Below are 13,424 nucleotides of genomic sequence, written 5' to 3' on the forward strand. Positions count from 1 at the left end.
GTCTGTAAAATCATCAAATTACAGTATATATGCAAGCTTCCCCAACTGTTCCCAAAATGACTTCTATATCTTCTGTCACCCAGCTTAGGTTCTGATCAAGATTTGTTGTCTTGATGGCATTTAACAACAATCTCTTCCCCCTTTTTGTTTTTCTTCATTAGACACTTTTTTTTTTTTCAAGAGTTTAGGCTAGTTGTCTTGTAGAATAAAACATTCCATATTCTAGATGTCTCTAATTATAGCCTGTGATTAGATTTAGATAAAACACTCTAGGCAAATGTACTATATACGTGTTGTTGTGTAGTTGTTATTGTATCACATCAGGAGGCACTTAATGTCATGTTGGTGACACTAAGACTGATCATTTTTAAAGTGATGACTATCATAGCTCCACACTGTAACACTACATTGTTCTCTTTGTAATTAGGAAGTAATTTATGGGTGATACCTTGACATCATACCTTGAACATTTGGAATACGTGATTGCCCAAACTACCTTTCACTCAACAGTTTTAGCACCCACTGATGATCCTTGCTAGATTATTACATTGGAGATTGGAAAATTGTGAGCTTATAATTCTCTCTTTCTTCCTACATTTTATAATTACTATTAATCTGAAAAAAAGAACTTTCCTCACACACTTGCTCACCCCTTTTGGCCCTATCACTTCAAATTCATGGATTGTTTTAATTAAATGTATTAAAATTCATTACCAGATTATTGTAATGTTAAAACTGTCTTGGTTCTCTGACCTAATCCCATTAGCATCTGAACACTTCCTTTCTTTCTGCCACAACAAGATGTTCCAGGATCACCTTGTACCTTCCCTGCCCCAGCCATGAAATCAGCCATTTCTCCAAGGGCTCTTTGTTCTATTTAGTGGAGAATTGCATTTAGAAACCAACATTTGAGCTCTAGGTATGTTCGTTGCTACTGGGATGTCATTATTTCTAAGTCCAGTGAGTGAATAGGCTAGGAAAAAATGTATATACATGTATAAAATAAATTCATACTGATATTTCTGATGCAAATTTAACATTACAGAATTTTTTTTTTTTTTTTTTTTGTTGTTGTTGTTGTTGAGACGGAGTCTCGCTCTGTCGCCCAGGCTGGAGTGCAGTGGCCGGATCTCAGCTCACTGCAAGCTCCGCCTCCCGGTTTATGCCATTCTCTCGCCTCAGCCTCCCGAGTAGCTGGGACTACAGGCGCCCGCCATCTCGCCTGGCTAATTTTTTGTATTTTTTTAGTAGAGACGGGGTTTCACCATGTTAGCCAGGATGGTCTCGATCTCCTGACCTCGTGATCCGCCCGTCTCGGCCTCCCAAAGTGCTGGGATTACAGGCTTGAGCCACCGCGCCCGGCCAACATTACAGAATTTCCCCTTACTTTCTTTTACTTTATACTTACATCTCTTGTACTGTGGAAGTCTTGGTTCCAAACAAAATTAATACATTTCCTTATTTGCTTTATCATACAGTATACATAAACACACAAATATAATGCACTATTCACAATACAATTACTAAATAAAGTTTGTTATGACTTTATAGCTCTTTTTGTCCTTAGAACACACAAGAGGTCTTCAAAAAGTTCACGAAAATGCATATTATGAAAACTATACATGGATTTCAATTTTTTTTGCACCAAAATCGATTTGTCCTAACTTATTATAACATAGCTGAGCAGGATCTAGTGTGAGACACTAAGAAGGATAAGGCATCAATTTGAAAAGACTCATCTCAGAGCAACATGAATTCTGCTAAAATTGATGTTAGTACAAACATCAAATTTATGGTGAAGCTTGGGTAGAAGAATGGTGAAATTGTTGATGCTTTACAAGAAAACTTGTAGAGACAATGTCTCAAGGAAATCAGCAGAATAGGTAACCATCCACATCAACTTGTGAGGAAGAAATTAATCCTGTTTGTGACCTAATTGAAGAGGACTGATGATTAACAGCATAAACAATAGCCAACACCATAGGCATCTCAAATGGCCTAGCTTACAAAATTATGACTGAAGAATTAAAGTTGGATGGAATTTCCACTCGAAAGGTGCCAAAACCATTGCACTCAGATTAGCTGCTGATGAGACTAGAGCTTTTGATGGAAATTTTAAATATGTTAAGATTGAGATCTTGAAACATTTCCTTGAAGACTTGTAACAGGAGATGAAATATGGCTTTACCAATATGATCCTGAAGACAAAGCACAATCAAAGTAATGGCTACCAAGGGATGGAAGTGGTCCAGTCAAAGCAAAAGTGATCTGATCAAAAGCAAAGGGCATAGCAATGGTTTTTTGGAATGCTCAAGGCATTTTGCTTGTTAACTTTCTTGTGGGCCAAAGAACAACAACATCTGCTTATTATGAGAGTGTTTTGAGAAAGTTAGCCAAAGTTTTAACAGAAAATGCCTGAGAAAGTTTAACCAGAGTCCTTCTTCACTGTGACAATCTCTTGATCATTCCTCTCATCAAGCAAGAGCAATTTTATGATGGTTTTGATGGCAAATCATTTGGGATCCATCTTTACAGTCCTGATTTGGCTCCTTCTGACTTATCTTTTTATTTTTGTTTCCCAATCTTTAAAAATCTGTAAAAATCACCCATTTTTCTACAGTTAACAATGTAAAATACTATGTTGACATGATTAAATTCCAAGGACCCTCAGTTCTTTAGGGGTTGAATAAATGGCTGTTATCATCATTTACCAAAATATCTTGGCCTTGATGGAGCATATGTTGAGAGATAAAGTTTACAATTTTATTGTTATATTTTAATTCCATTTTCCACAAAGTTTTTGAAGTCCCCTCATATTCCAGCAATGATGTATATAGTCAGAGATATGTCCAAAATATTGAAAGAATTTGAATTTGCTTTTCTCTGTCATTTGTTACAAATGTGATACTTAGGTTCATTTGTTTCTATTTGTATTAAGTTTTAATATTTGATTTTTCATTTCTTTAAGCTTTAAACATATGTAAAACATTTACATGTTTAAAAAGTCAAAACTCCCTTGGTTTTTTTCTACCTCTTTTTACTTCAAAAGGAAAAACGGAAAACAGTCAAAACTATTAAAATGTTATCATCAGAGTAATCATTCTTCTATTCCTATCCTATCTACTCAGTTTCTACTAACTCTCAATAGATTCTGTCTTAGTCTTTCTCCACTTGTTTTTGTAGGAAAAAGTAAACATACCAATTTACATCTATCTATCTATATGTCATAGATATGTGTGTGTTCTTAGTTGTTATACAAAAGTAACATGCTAATATGCCACACTTTTCTCTTATCACTTAATGATATATCCCGGAAATGACACTGTATCAGTTCATAGACTATGCCTCATTATTTCATACAACTGTTTGTACTCCATTGTCCTCCATGTCTTAAAATTCTTCCTCTCTTCCATGGCACCTAGAACTATGTCAGGTCTATAGTAGATAACTTATAAATATTTTGTGGTTGACTAAACAAAATAATAATGGTCTAAATTGCAGCATAAACTACTATGGTTAGACTTAGTAACAACATCCTGCAGTAACAATGGCTAAGTTTCATAAAAATCGCTTAGCTATAAAATTATTATGTGTCAATTAAAAATAAAAATAAGTAATATCAGGATTTTGATTTTTACAAAAAATAATGCTATGAGAGGTTGTAGAAAATCTTTCCCTAAAGGTCGTAGGAATTAAAAAGGAGAAAATGGCAGTTTAGATTAAGATATACTACTGGTCCAGCATCCATTCTAACAGACCTCAATACTCAGAAAATTGTAGAAGCTGAAATGAATTGGAATAAATACTATAGTGATATTAAAAGACTTTTTAAAATGCCATTATAGAGCTAAAATATTCACCCAGCTGAGAACGCTTTCTTTACAATAACACTACTACCAAGATGTGATTTAGTAGTAAATTTCTTTAACATTTCAAAATCCTTTAATGATAGGTGATCTGTTGAACTCCGTTTTGTTCCCCCAATTGTAGACTTCAGCAGAAACTGTACATTTTCTTTGCCTGTGGTTATCATGGAGTTTAATTTAAAAAAAAAAAATAGAAAAGCATGTGTGTTCACTGGCAAAGGAATCTAGTTAACATCGAGACTTTAACATATGCCCTGATGCTAGGGCACTTTTTAACTATCCTTAAGAACATTATTCAAATTTTTGTGCCTTGATTAAAGTGTGTGATTCTCTAACAATCCAGCATTACTATGAATACACTTCGCTTTTCAAAGTGTGGATGGGAAGATCCAGTTTAAAACTGTGATCTGGGACCAGCAACATCAGCATCGCCAGGGAGTTCGTTAAAAATGCAGAATATCAGGCCCCATCCTAGACCTATTGAATCAGAACCTGTATTTTAACACAATTCCTCAGGTGATTCATGATGTACATTAGAGTTTGAGAAGCATTAATGTAACATTATAAGAGAAAAGCAAACAGTTAAATATGAATTGCCCAATAAATCAGCAAGTGGGTGATGTTTATCACATTTTGGTTGTTACTAGAGAGGGTGCGGAAGAGATAATGATGGAGTGGAGTCACTGCATAAAGTGAAGCCAGGAGAGTGGTAAAGAAAGATTATTGAGAAAGCACCTGAACCAAAAGTTTTGTTCTGCCAAAAAGCCAGAGAGATTTGCAAAACTCTTCTCACCGCAACAAAAGGGAAGGGGAAGCGTGGAGAGATGAGAATGAAGTACAGATAATATAACAGAGGATGAAAGATGTAAAAAAACTGGAACCTCGGTCCTGCTGGCAGACTCATTGTAAATGGGATGCAAATCAGTGATTATGGAAGGTTTATGAATAAGGTCCCAGTTAAAAGCAGTCAGCAGTGCACGGCTCAGAGGCTCTGGCTTCTGGCATGGGAGAATCTTTTCCCTCTCCTTGATTTATTCTCCAGTGATTGTGAGTTTTCTGAAGATATACATATATCTGATGATAATGAAGATTCTGCAAAACTCTTCTCCTTGATATTTAATCTACAAATTCATTATGGATTTTCTTGATGAATTAAACCTTTCCCATAACAATGTCTTAAGAGTGCCTGTGTGTATGTGAATGGGGGAGAAGGTAGACAATCAAGTACCTATCCCTAGATCTAATAGGAAAAATGGACCAGTGAATAGGGTAAGACATTCCCAAAATTACCACAGGGATAGTTACATCCTTAAATTCAGAACTGGAAGCCAGCATCGAAATACCTTGACATTCACCTATTGCATGTCTTTGTTGAATTTTTTATTATCTACTTTTTTCCCAGAGTGAAAAATTGCCAAAACCAGAACTGAAGCACCTATATTTGCTATGATTTTTACTCGTCAACTACAAGGCTGAATTGCTGGCTGAGAGAGAGAGAGAGATTAGATGATGCCAGAAAACATAATACTTCCTGAAAGAGAACCAGGCTGTGCAGATCCTGTTCTACCTTATAGCTGGAAAGAGATTGATTTTTTTTTTCAATTTTGCAATAATCTGTATTATTTGAGGTTTTTCCCTCACTCTCTTCCTCTGCAGCCCCTTTCAAATCGTTGTTTAGAATCATGGGGAAGGGGGTAGGCAGAAAGGGAGGTACTTTTCACCTGATTTTTCAATAACCGTATCAAAGAAAGAGAAGCCCAGAAGAAATATGAAGGCCACTGTGCACATGAAACGGCACAGAGTGAACCCAGCTATTTCTTTTAATAAGAAACAAGTAAATTAGTTTCACAGAATAATACTAAAATTGGTTTCCTCACCACACAAAACCATGAAGATATTTATATATAATTTATCTTTCTAAGTTGTCATGTGGCAAAAGACCACTTGCTGTGCAGCAGACTTCTCTTGCTACTTAGAGAGAATTACGTGATTAAATAGAGACCTGAAAAGTTTTGAACAAGCACTGAAGGAGAAAAGGTTTCCTCTTCAAGCCTTAATGAAGTGAGCTCATTCCTCCTCCAACATCAACTTAGCCTTGTGTAGTTTGTTTTCTCGCGGGTTAATCACTGACCAGAGCTGCAGTGCGGACCACCAGTTTCCAATAAACCATAAAAGGCCGATCAGCAGCCATTGTGCTTTTCTGTAGGGCTTAGCAGACAGCAGCTGAATAAACCTGTTCAAAGTCAGAACAGTCAAGCAGGAGCGCAGAGGCCCAACCGGTGCCTCTGGTGAATCCTGAAAAGCAAATTAATTTATTAGGACATAATTGATAGCATGTGCAAATACACTAGCCAAAGACTCCCCTGTGCTAATTTCAGCATAATTAAATATGGGGCAGTTAATGAATAGTGTTCCGGGAAAGTAACATTATGATAAATATCCAATTATTACTTACTGTATCCCATACTTGCTATGTTATATGCAGGCCAATGCCTCTGCTTTCGAGGTTTAGAGAAAAATCCAGAGGAAAAAAAGACCTAACAAACTGTGATTCCTCTGAATTAAGTTTTAAATAAAGGCTGTGGCAAATGAAATCCACCCAGAAAAAGAATTATTTGAATATGCACGGAAAAGAGGACATGAAATCTATCAATTATATTTTCATGTAAATGTACATGTTCTTTCTTCTTTGTAGAGTTTCACAATTTGGGAATTCAAAGCTTCTGTGCAAACGTTGTCTAAACAAGGTTTCCCTTTACAAAAAAACTCCACCTGCCAAGGTACAGACTGAACAGAGAGCTGCTCAAATACGGCAGAACAAACCTACACCGTCAGCCAATATGCTGCTGGCTGTATGGGATCCTCTGGCTGTGGTTCCCTTTTATTTCTGCCCTTTCCCTCAAACTTGCCTCGGAAATTACTGCCAAAAATAGTGCTCCCTTGCGGGTCAGGACCTGAGATTCAGCCGTCTTTCCAGACTCACAACACAGTAACAACTCCATCATGCCGTTTCTGATGTGTCTTTTGGCTACTGCCTCTACAGGTTAAGAAAACAAAACAAGCAGGAGAAAAAACAGCAACAGCAACAACATTTCCTGGTAAAAGTAAATAAATAACACCTCCCTAACCGGCTTGGTCAATAGAGCTTTTGAAGTCACAGCATCAGTATGCATAAGGAATGTCAAATGTCTAAATTGTGCCATATTTCTCCAAAGGATCTTTGAAGCAACCTTTTAAGACGAGAGAGAGATCGCCACATCCTCCCTAATCCCTGAGGCTGATAGGTGAGAGAAAGGCGGACACTTTCATTTCCTACATTCATCAACAAGGATTTTCTTCTGAGCAGTCTCAGATCTGTGGAGAGTTCATTGTCACTTGGAGTTATGTTTCTCTTCCCAAACAGGAGCCTCTTCTAACACATTTCAACTGCTTGTCGCCAATTGTGTTGTCAAAGGGCTGGAGCTTTCCAAATTATTTGCTGCTGGTTAGAATGGGGCATGGTCCTAAAGGCAGAAGTAATAGGAGGCTTACCCCATCTGCTCTGGTCAGTTTCTTTTCCCCAGCTGGCATCAGGGTGTCATTTCTATTCTCCACACTCTTGGTGTTTCTGACAGCTAAAGCTGCCAGATAAATGATCACTCTAGATACATTTGTGATGCATGATATGCCATAGAAAACAACCAACATTAGAGTGACCCTAAGTTATCATTTTAGAAATTAGAAAATGAGAGCTCATGTGTGTATCTTTTGTATCTTTTCTTTTAGGATCCTGATGGTCTTTCCATCAACTTGAGGTTTTTTTATGGTTGTTTATGCAGCTTTGAGCAAAATAGGAGTTTAAATCAACAGTTGATATTTTCAAGTCCTACCCTGTACAATCACCCTGTGGCAGAGGCCTGCCTGTACCATTTGGCCATCAGAAGACACACTACTGTGATAAATGTCCTTCCTAGCTAAATGACACTTTGGAAAAGGTAAACTAATTTTAATCTGACTAGGAAGAATCTATTTACATTTTCCAAAGTAATCAAAGTCAAAAGTTTAAGGACATTTCAAAGGAAAAAAATAACCTAGGCATTAAGTGACTCTTCAAAAGAGACCTGGCCCACAGGGAAACTTTTCAACAGACAGCATGGACCTACCGACCTGGGAGGGAAAGAAGTGTCATCGGGGCAAAGCAGAGACTAAATCATGAAGAATGTCCAAGTCTCACCTGACTCCAGCTGAAGTTGACACTAGTGTGCAAATCTACAGAGGAACCACTGTGAATCATTGTCTGTGTCACTTTATTAGGCAGCTTTCCAGTGGCTACTTTATTCTGGGCAGTCTTTCAATGCAGATAGATGCCTTAAACTTGGGTTTTGCGCGTAATTTGCTATTTTAGAGTAGTTTATTTCTCTCACCTGCACACCCCAGGGGACTCACTGATTGCTTTAATTCTAACATTTGGAGTGGAACCCATTCATGAAACTTTCTGGCTGTGTGATTCAAACGAAGGCTTCTCTTTCCTCTTTTTGTTCTCACAAGAAAATCAATTCACTTGAAGAGCCTCTTAATCCCATTTTTGCAATCAACAATTGCCACTTGTATATGGCTCTAATAGATTAAGAAGTGGGATGATGCGGTTGTCTGGTCTAATTCAACCCTATTCAGGTAGCTGCAGCCTGAGGCACTTTGTAGTGCCAAGTGCAGAGCTCGACAGGAAGACTTTTGCTATCATAATTTCCTGTGGAGCTATGCACTGCCCCCACTGTGGAGCCTGAATTACTTTGAATTAGGCCCGACAACCACAGAGAGTCGAAATCCAGCAAGCAACAATAACCAACTCTTTGAGCATGACTTGCATGGGTTATTTTTTTCTTTGCATTAGCAAAGAAAGGAGGAATTTCAAAATGCACATCTATTTAAATGACAGCAACCTGCCATAAATCAAGTGTGAAACAAAAGAGAAAACAGTTGAAGTGAGAGAGAAGTTGGAGTGGAGGAAAAATTAATCAAAACAGTTTTCAAAAACTTCATAGTTTGAGCCTGTGAAAATTTTCAGGCCTACACTATCACCATGACAACCCGTAGCAAGCCCATGTTGGATAACCACATCAGAAAGGGGCTGTTTTGTAAGGATGAAATCCTCACATATTCATCCTAAGTTCAAGTCTCACTTCTGAATGCCTTTTAAAAATCACAAAAATTAAAATGCAAATATTAAAAACTGCACGAGCTTCTTTGGTGCTCTGGAAAAAGGTAGATGCAGCCAGATCTTCTTGTGTGATTTTAAAATGGTCTTATCATGAAGTCCATACTAAACCCCATGTGGCTGTCACTTCAGGTAGGTGGTGTTTGAATCATAAAGCAACTGCTACGATGTATCAAGCCCAAGTGGGAAATAAACAGTCATACATTAAATGATTAAGCAGATTCAACAATCATCAAAATTGGAAACATGTGGTTAAAATAGATTATTTCCAGAGATACCAGTTAAACAAAATGTTCTAGGTAAGGAAACTGAGATCCCTGTTCTATTCACTACAACTCCTTAATTATTACTGACATGGTCCAAAAACTGAATTAAATCTAAATAAATATAGGTTTCTCTTCTTAAGAGTTCCAATCCCTATTTCTACTCTTTTACCTTTCTGTGTTCAGAAAATAAAGAGAACAAAGAGGGAGTCCCACTGATTCAAAACTAGCAGAACAGCCAAACAACAGAGCACAACTGTTCTCTCATGCATGACTGGGATTAGGATAAAAGCTGAAAAAGACTTCTGAGAAAAAGAAAACAACAAAAGAAACAGGAGTGCTGACAAAACTTTTTTTCTTTCTATTGAGGCAAAGAGAGGGAGAAAAAAGAGGACTGCTTTTAAAAAAGATAGAAGAAGAAAGATTAACAAACAGAAGTAAGGGCTTTCACCTCCTGTTTTACTTTTAGCCCAATCTGGTCAGAGAAACAAAACCCAGAAGTAAAGTAGATGATAACCTAAGACACTTTGGCAATTTTCACACTCAGAAGAGAAGCTCTATTGCTAAAAAATCTACTTTTATGCTATCAGTTCATTATTCTCTCAGATATCTAGGATGTGAGACAATGTCCCCTGATTGGAATTTTCCGGGCACAGTTAGGACAGGATGCATGTGAATTCACACATTCTTCCACAGAGGGAAATCAGGGGAAGGCAGGGGAGCTTTTGCATTTGGAAATCGCATTCACAAATTAAACATAATTGTTTAAAAAAGAATGACCCTGAGGTCAACGCCACCAGCGTGGCATCACTGGATGGCTGGAGGGAGGGATTCAAAGCTCAGGCAACTGCAAACTTTGATGAAGGGCTCCTCATAAAGGCATGCAGATCAGTCATATTCCGCTGTGACTCCCCCAAGCCTGCTCTCCGAGATTTTTTTACAGATCCCATTAGGCTCTAATGATTAGTGGGTTACATAGAACATCCATTTTTATAAGTTTTTACCTATATCTCAAAGATTCTTACCACACCTTAAAATAGGAATTAGATTCTTACTCAACTACTATTAATATCCTGATTTTTAAAAATTCTATCAACTCCCATACTAGAATCTTGTTCTTCCAAAATATATTTCAACCATGAAACAGCCAACAGACATGATGCCTACTCCTGAGATCCTTAAATAAAGTACCCTCACAGAACCTGGAAATTGACTAGAAGAGTTTAAGTGGAAGCTTCTAGTGTTAGAAGAAACGGCTTTTATGCACATGACAGAACAAATGTTGGCATGCCACAGTTGACAATACCAAATAACTTTTCCATGTCTAATACAGTACTTTCTCATACTTCACCCCTCTAATACATTCAACAAAAATACCTCACCAAATCTATAAATAGTTTAGGTGCTCAGCACCTACTATGCGTTAGGCATGTAGGTACTCTTTGATCTAATCCTCTGGATAACACTGAAGTCCACATCAGTATGCCCATTTTGCTGTATACCATGCCATGCTGCTTTCTGTCGTTAGTTCATTCAACAAACACTGAGTTAGCATCTACTATGTTCTAGGTAGTGTAAGTTGTTAAGGATAAAATGATAGCAATATAGACACAGTCTCCATCTCCTGAAATTTATAATCTAGTTAGGGAAGCAGATATTAAACAAATGATAACATGCATAATTATTTAGTTACAGTTATGCTAAGTGCTACAGAGAAAAAGCAGAGCACTGTGAGAGCCAAGTAGACCCAGACCTCTAATCTGGTCTAGGATGAAGAAAGGAGGTAAAAAGGGAGGAGCGGCAAGAGCTCTTCAGAAGAAGGAAAGACAAGTTTGAGTGAAAAGAATTGTGGCATATTTGAGAAACTGCAAGCAGAACGGTGGGGCAGGAGTTTAGTGAGGTAGGCCAAGAGTGCTAGAAGATAAGCAGGATGGTGGTTCATCATGCAGGGCTTAATTTTAGGTTATTTACAGATTTTTCATTTTAGGTTCAATATGGGGATTTGGAATGGCTTGAAGCGGGTGAGTGATGTGATCATATTCCTGGTGTTCACTCTGCTGTTTGGAGAATGGAATGGAACAGAGCAAGCAGGGCTGCCATGTGCGGTTGTGCAGGCTGCTCATGCACAAGGGGGCTTTACTAAGAGGTAAGTAGAAGCTGTAGTCCAGCCTGAGCTCTTCTTATCCAGCCATTAGCCCAGGATTTGGGTTTTGTGTAATCAAAGGGGGTTTCTTTCTCTAACTAATATAAAGGCACAATGTAGGCTAGTAATAACCCCGGGAGTAAGACTAAAAGGAAGTAGATGAATGAGAAGACTGTTGAAGTAGTCCAGGCGATAATAAACAATTGCTTTGGGCTAGATTATTAGTGGAAGCTATGCTAAAAGCATGAGGTTGAAACATTCGTGGAGATCTGATATTTGCAAGATGCCAAAACATTGCCCAACAAACTCTTGCTTGCAAGGCAGAAGTGTAACTTTCCAACGGAGAGATCAGGATGTTCCCACATGACCTCAGTGATCCATCAATGTTGGATCTCTAATGGTGGGACAATCACACATGATGTACCTTCTGATGGGATGTAATATGAGCATACAACTTTACCTATGAGGATTGTAAGAGTCTGCAAGGGTTGCCATAACAAAATGCTACAGACTGAGTTTTTTGTTTTTTGTTTTTTTTAACAACCAGAATTGATTTTCTCAAAGTTCTGGAGGCTGAAAGTCCAAGATCAAGGTGTTGCTAGGGTTAATGTCTTCTCAGGCGTCTCTCCTTGGCTCGTGGACAGCTACCTTCTCACTATGTCCTCACATGGCTTTTTCTCTCTGTGTGTGCATCCCTGTTGTCTCTCTATGTCCTAATATTGTCTTCTTATAAGGATACCAGTCAGATTAGCGTCCATCCTGAAGGCCTCATTTTAACTTAATCACCTCTTTAAAGGCCCTATCTCCAAATACAGTCACATTCCAAGTTACTAGGGTTAGGACTTCACCATATGAATTTTGGGGAAATACAGTTCAGCCCATAACAAGGATTCTTACCTAATATTTTAAGGCAGAAATTTTATTTTAAGGTTAAAAGGTTCAACCTTAATCCAGGTGATCCTTTTAGATCTAACTTCCAGTTTGCAGAAAATGCTGATGCTAGAGGAACAAGTTTACCACCACCACAAGGCAGCAATCAGAAAATGCAGAAAAGTGAGACATTCTTCAGGACAACTGACTAGCTCTTTTCAAAAACTTAATGTTAAAAACAAGAGAGGCGGCCGGGCGCGGTGGCTCAAGCCTGTAATCCCAGCACTTTGGGAGGCCGAGATGGGCGGATCACAAGGTCAGGAGATCGACACCATCCTGGCTAACACGGTGAAACCCCGTCTCTACTAAAAACTACAAAAAACTAGCCGGCGAGGTGGCGGCGCCTGTAGTCCCAGCTACCGGGGAGGCTGAGGCAGGAGAATGGCGTGAACCCGGGAGGCGGAGCTTGCAGTGAGCTGAGATCCGGCCACAGCACTCCAGCCTGGGTGACAGAGCGAGACTCCGTCTCAAAAAAAAAAAAAAAAACAGAGAGGGTAATTCGCAGGCTAAAGTTCTAAGAGTAAAAGAAATTACAATACATGGTCCTTGATGGGCTCTTCCTGGTTTGATCACCTTTCAACGATGTTTTGAGGACAATTAGCGAAGCCTGAATATGAACTGAGCATTAGATATTATTAAGAAATTATTAGTCATTTTTTGATATGACAATGCCATTGTGGTTATGTAGGAAAATAACTAATTCTTAGAAAGTCATATTGAGGCATTTATGTTGGTAATTTACTTTAAAAAAATGAATAGTCAAAAACTTAAGAATGGTTAAATCTAGTGATAGATACATTGGTGTTTATTACACTATTTTATCTTTCTGTGTGCTTTAAAGTTTTCACAAGAAAACATTAAACATGAGATTTGTCCTAAACGGAAAAAAAAATTTTAAGTACAGGTGAGAGATAATGATGACTTGAGCTAGGGTGACAGTGGAGATAGGAAAAAGTGAATAAATTCAAGTGATTAAATGGATAAAGAAAATAAGTATATGCACAGTGCCTCACACCTGCAATCCCAGC

Source organism: Trachypithecus francoisi, unplaced genomic scaffold (genome assembly GCF_009764315.1).
Source record: "Trachypithecus francoisi isolate TF-2019V2 unplaced genomic scaffold, Tfra_2.0 Lachesis_group6, whole genome shotgun sequence".
NCBI classification, from domain to species: Eukaryota; Metazoa; Chordata; class Mammalia; order Primates; family Cercopithecidae; genus Trachypithecus; species Trachypithecus francoisi.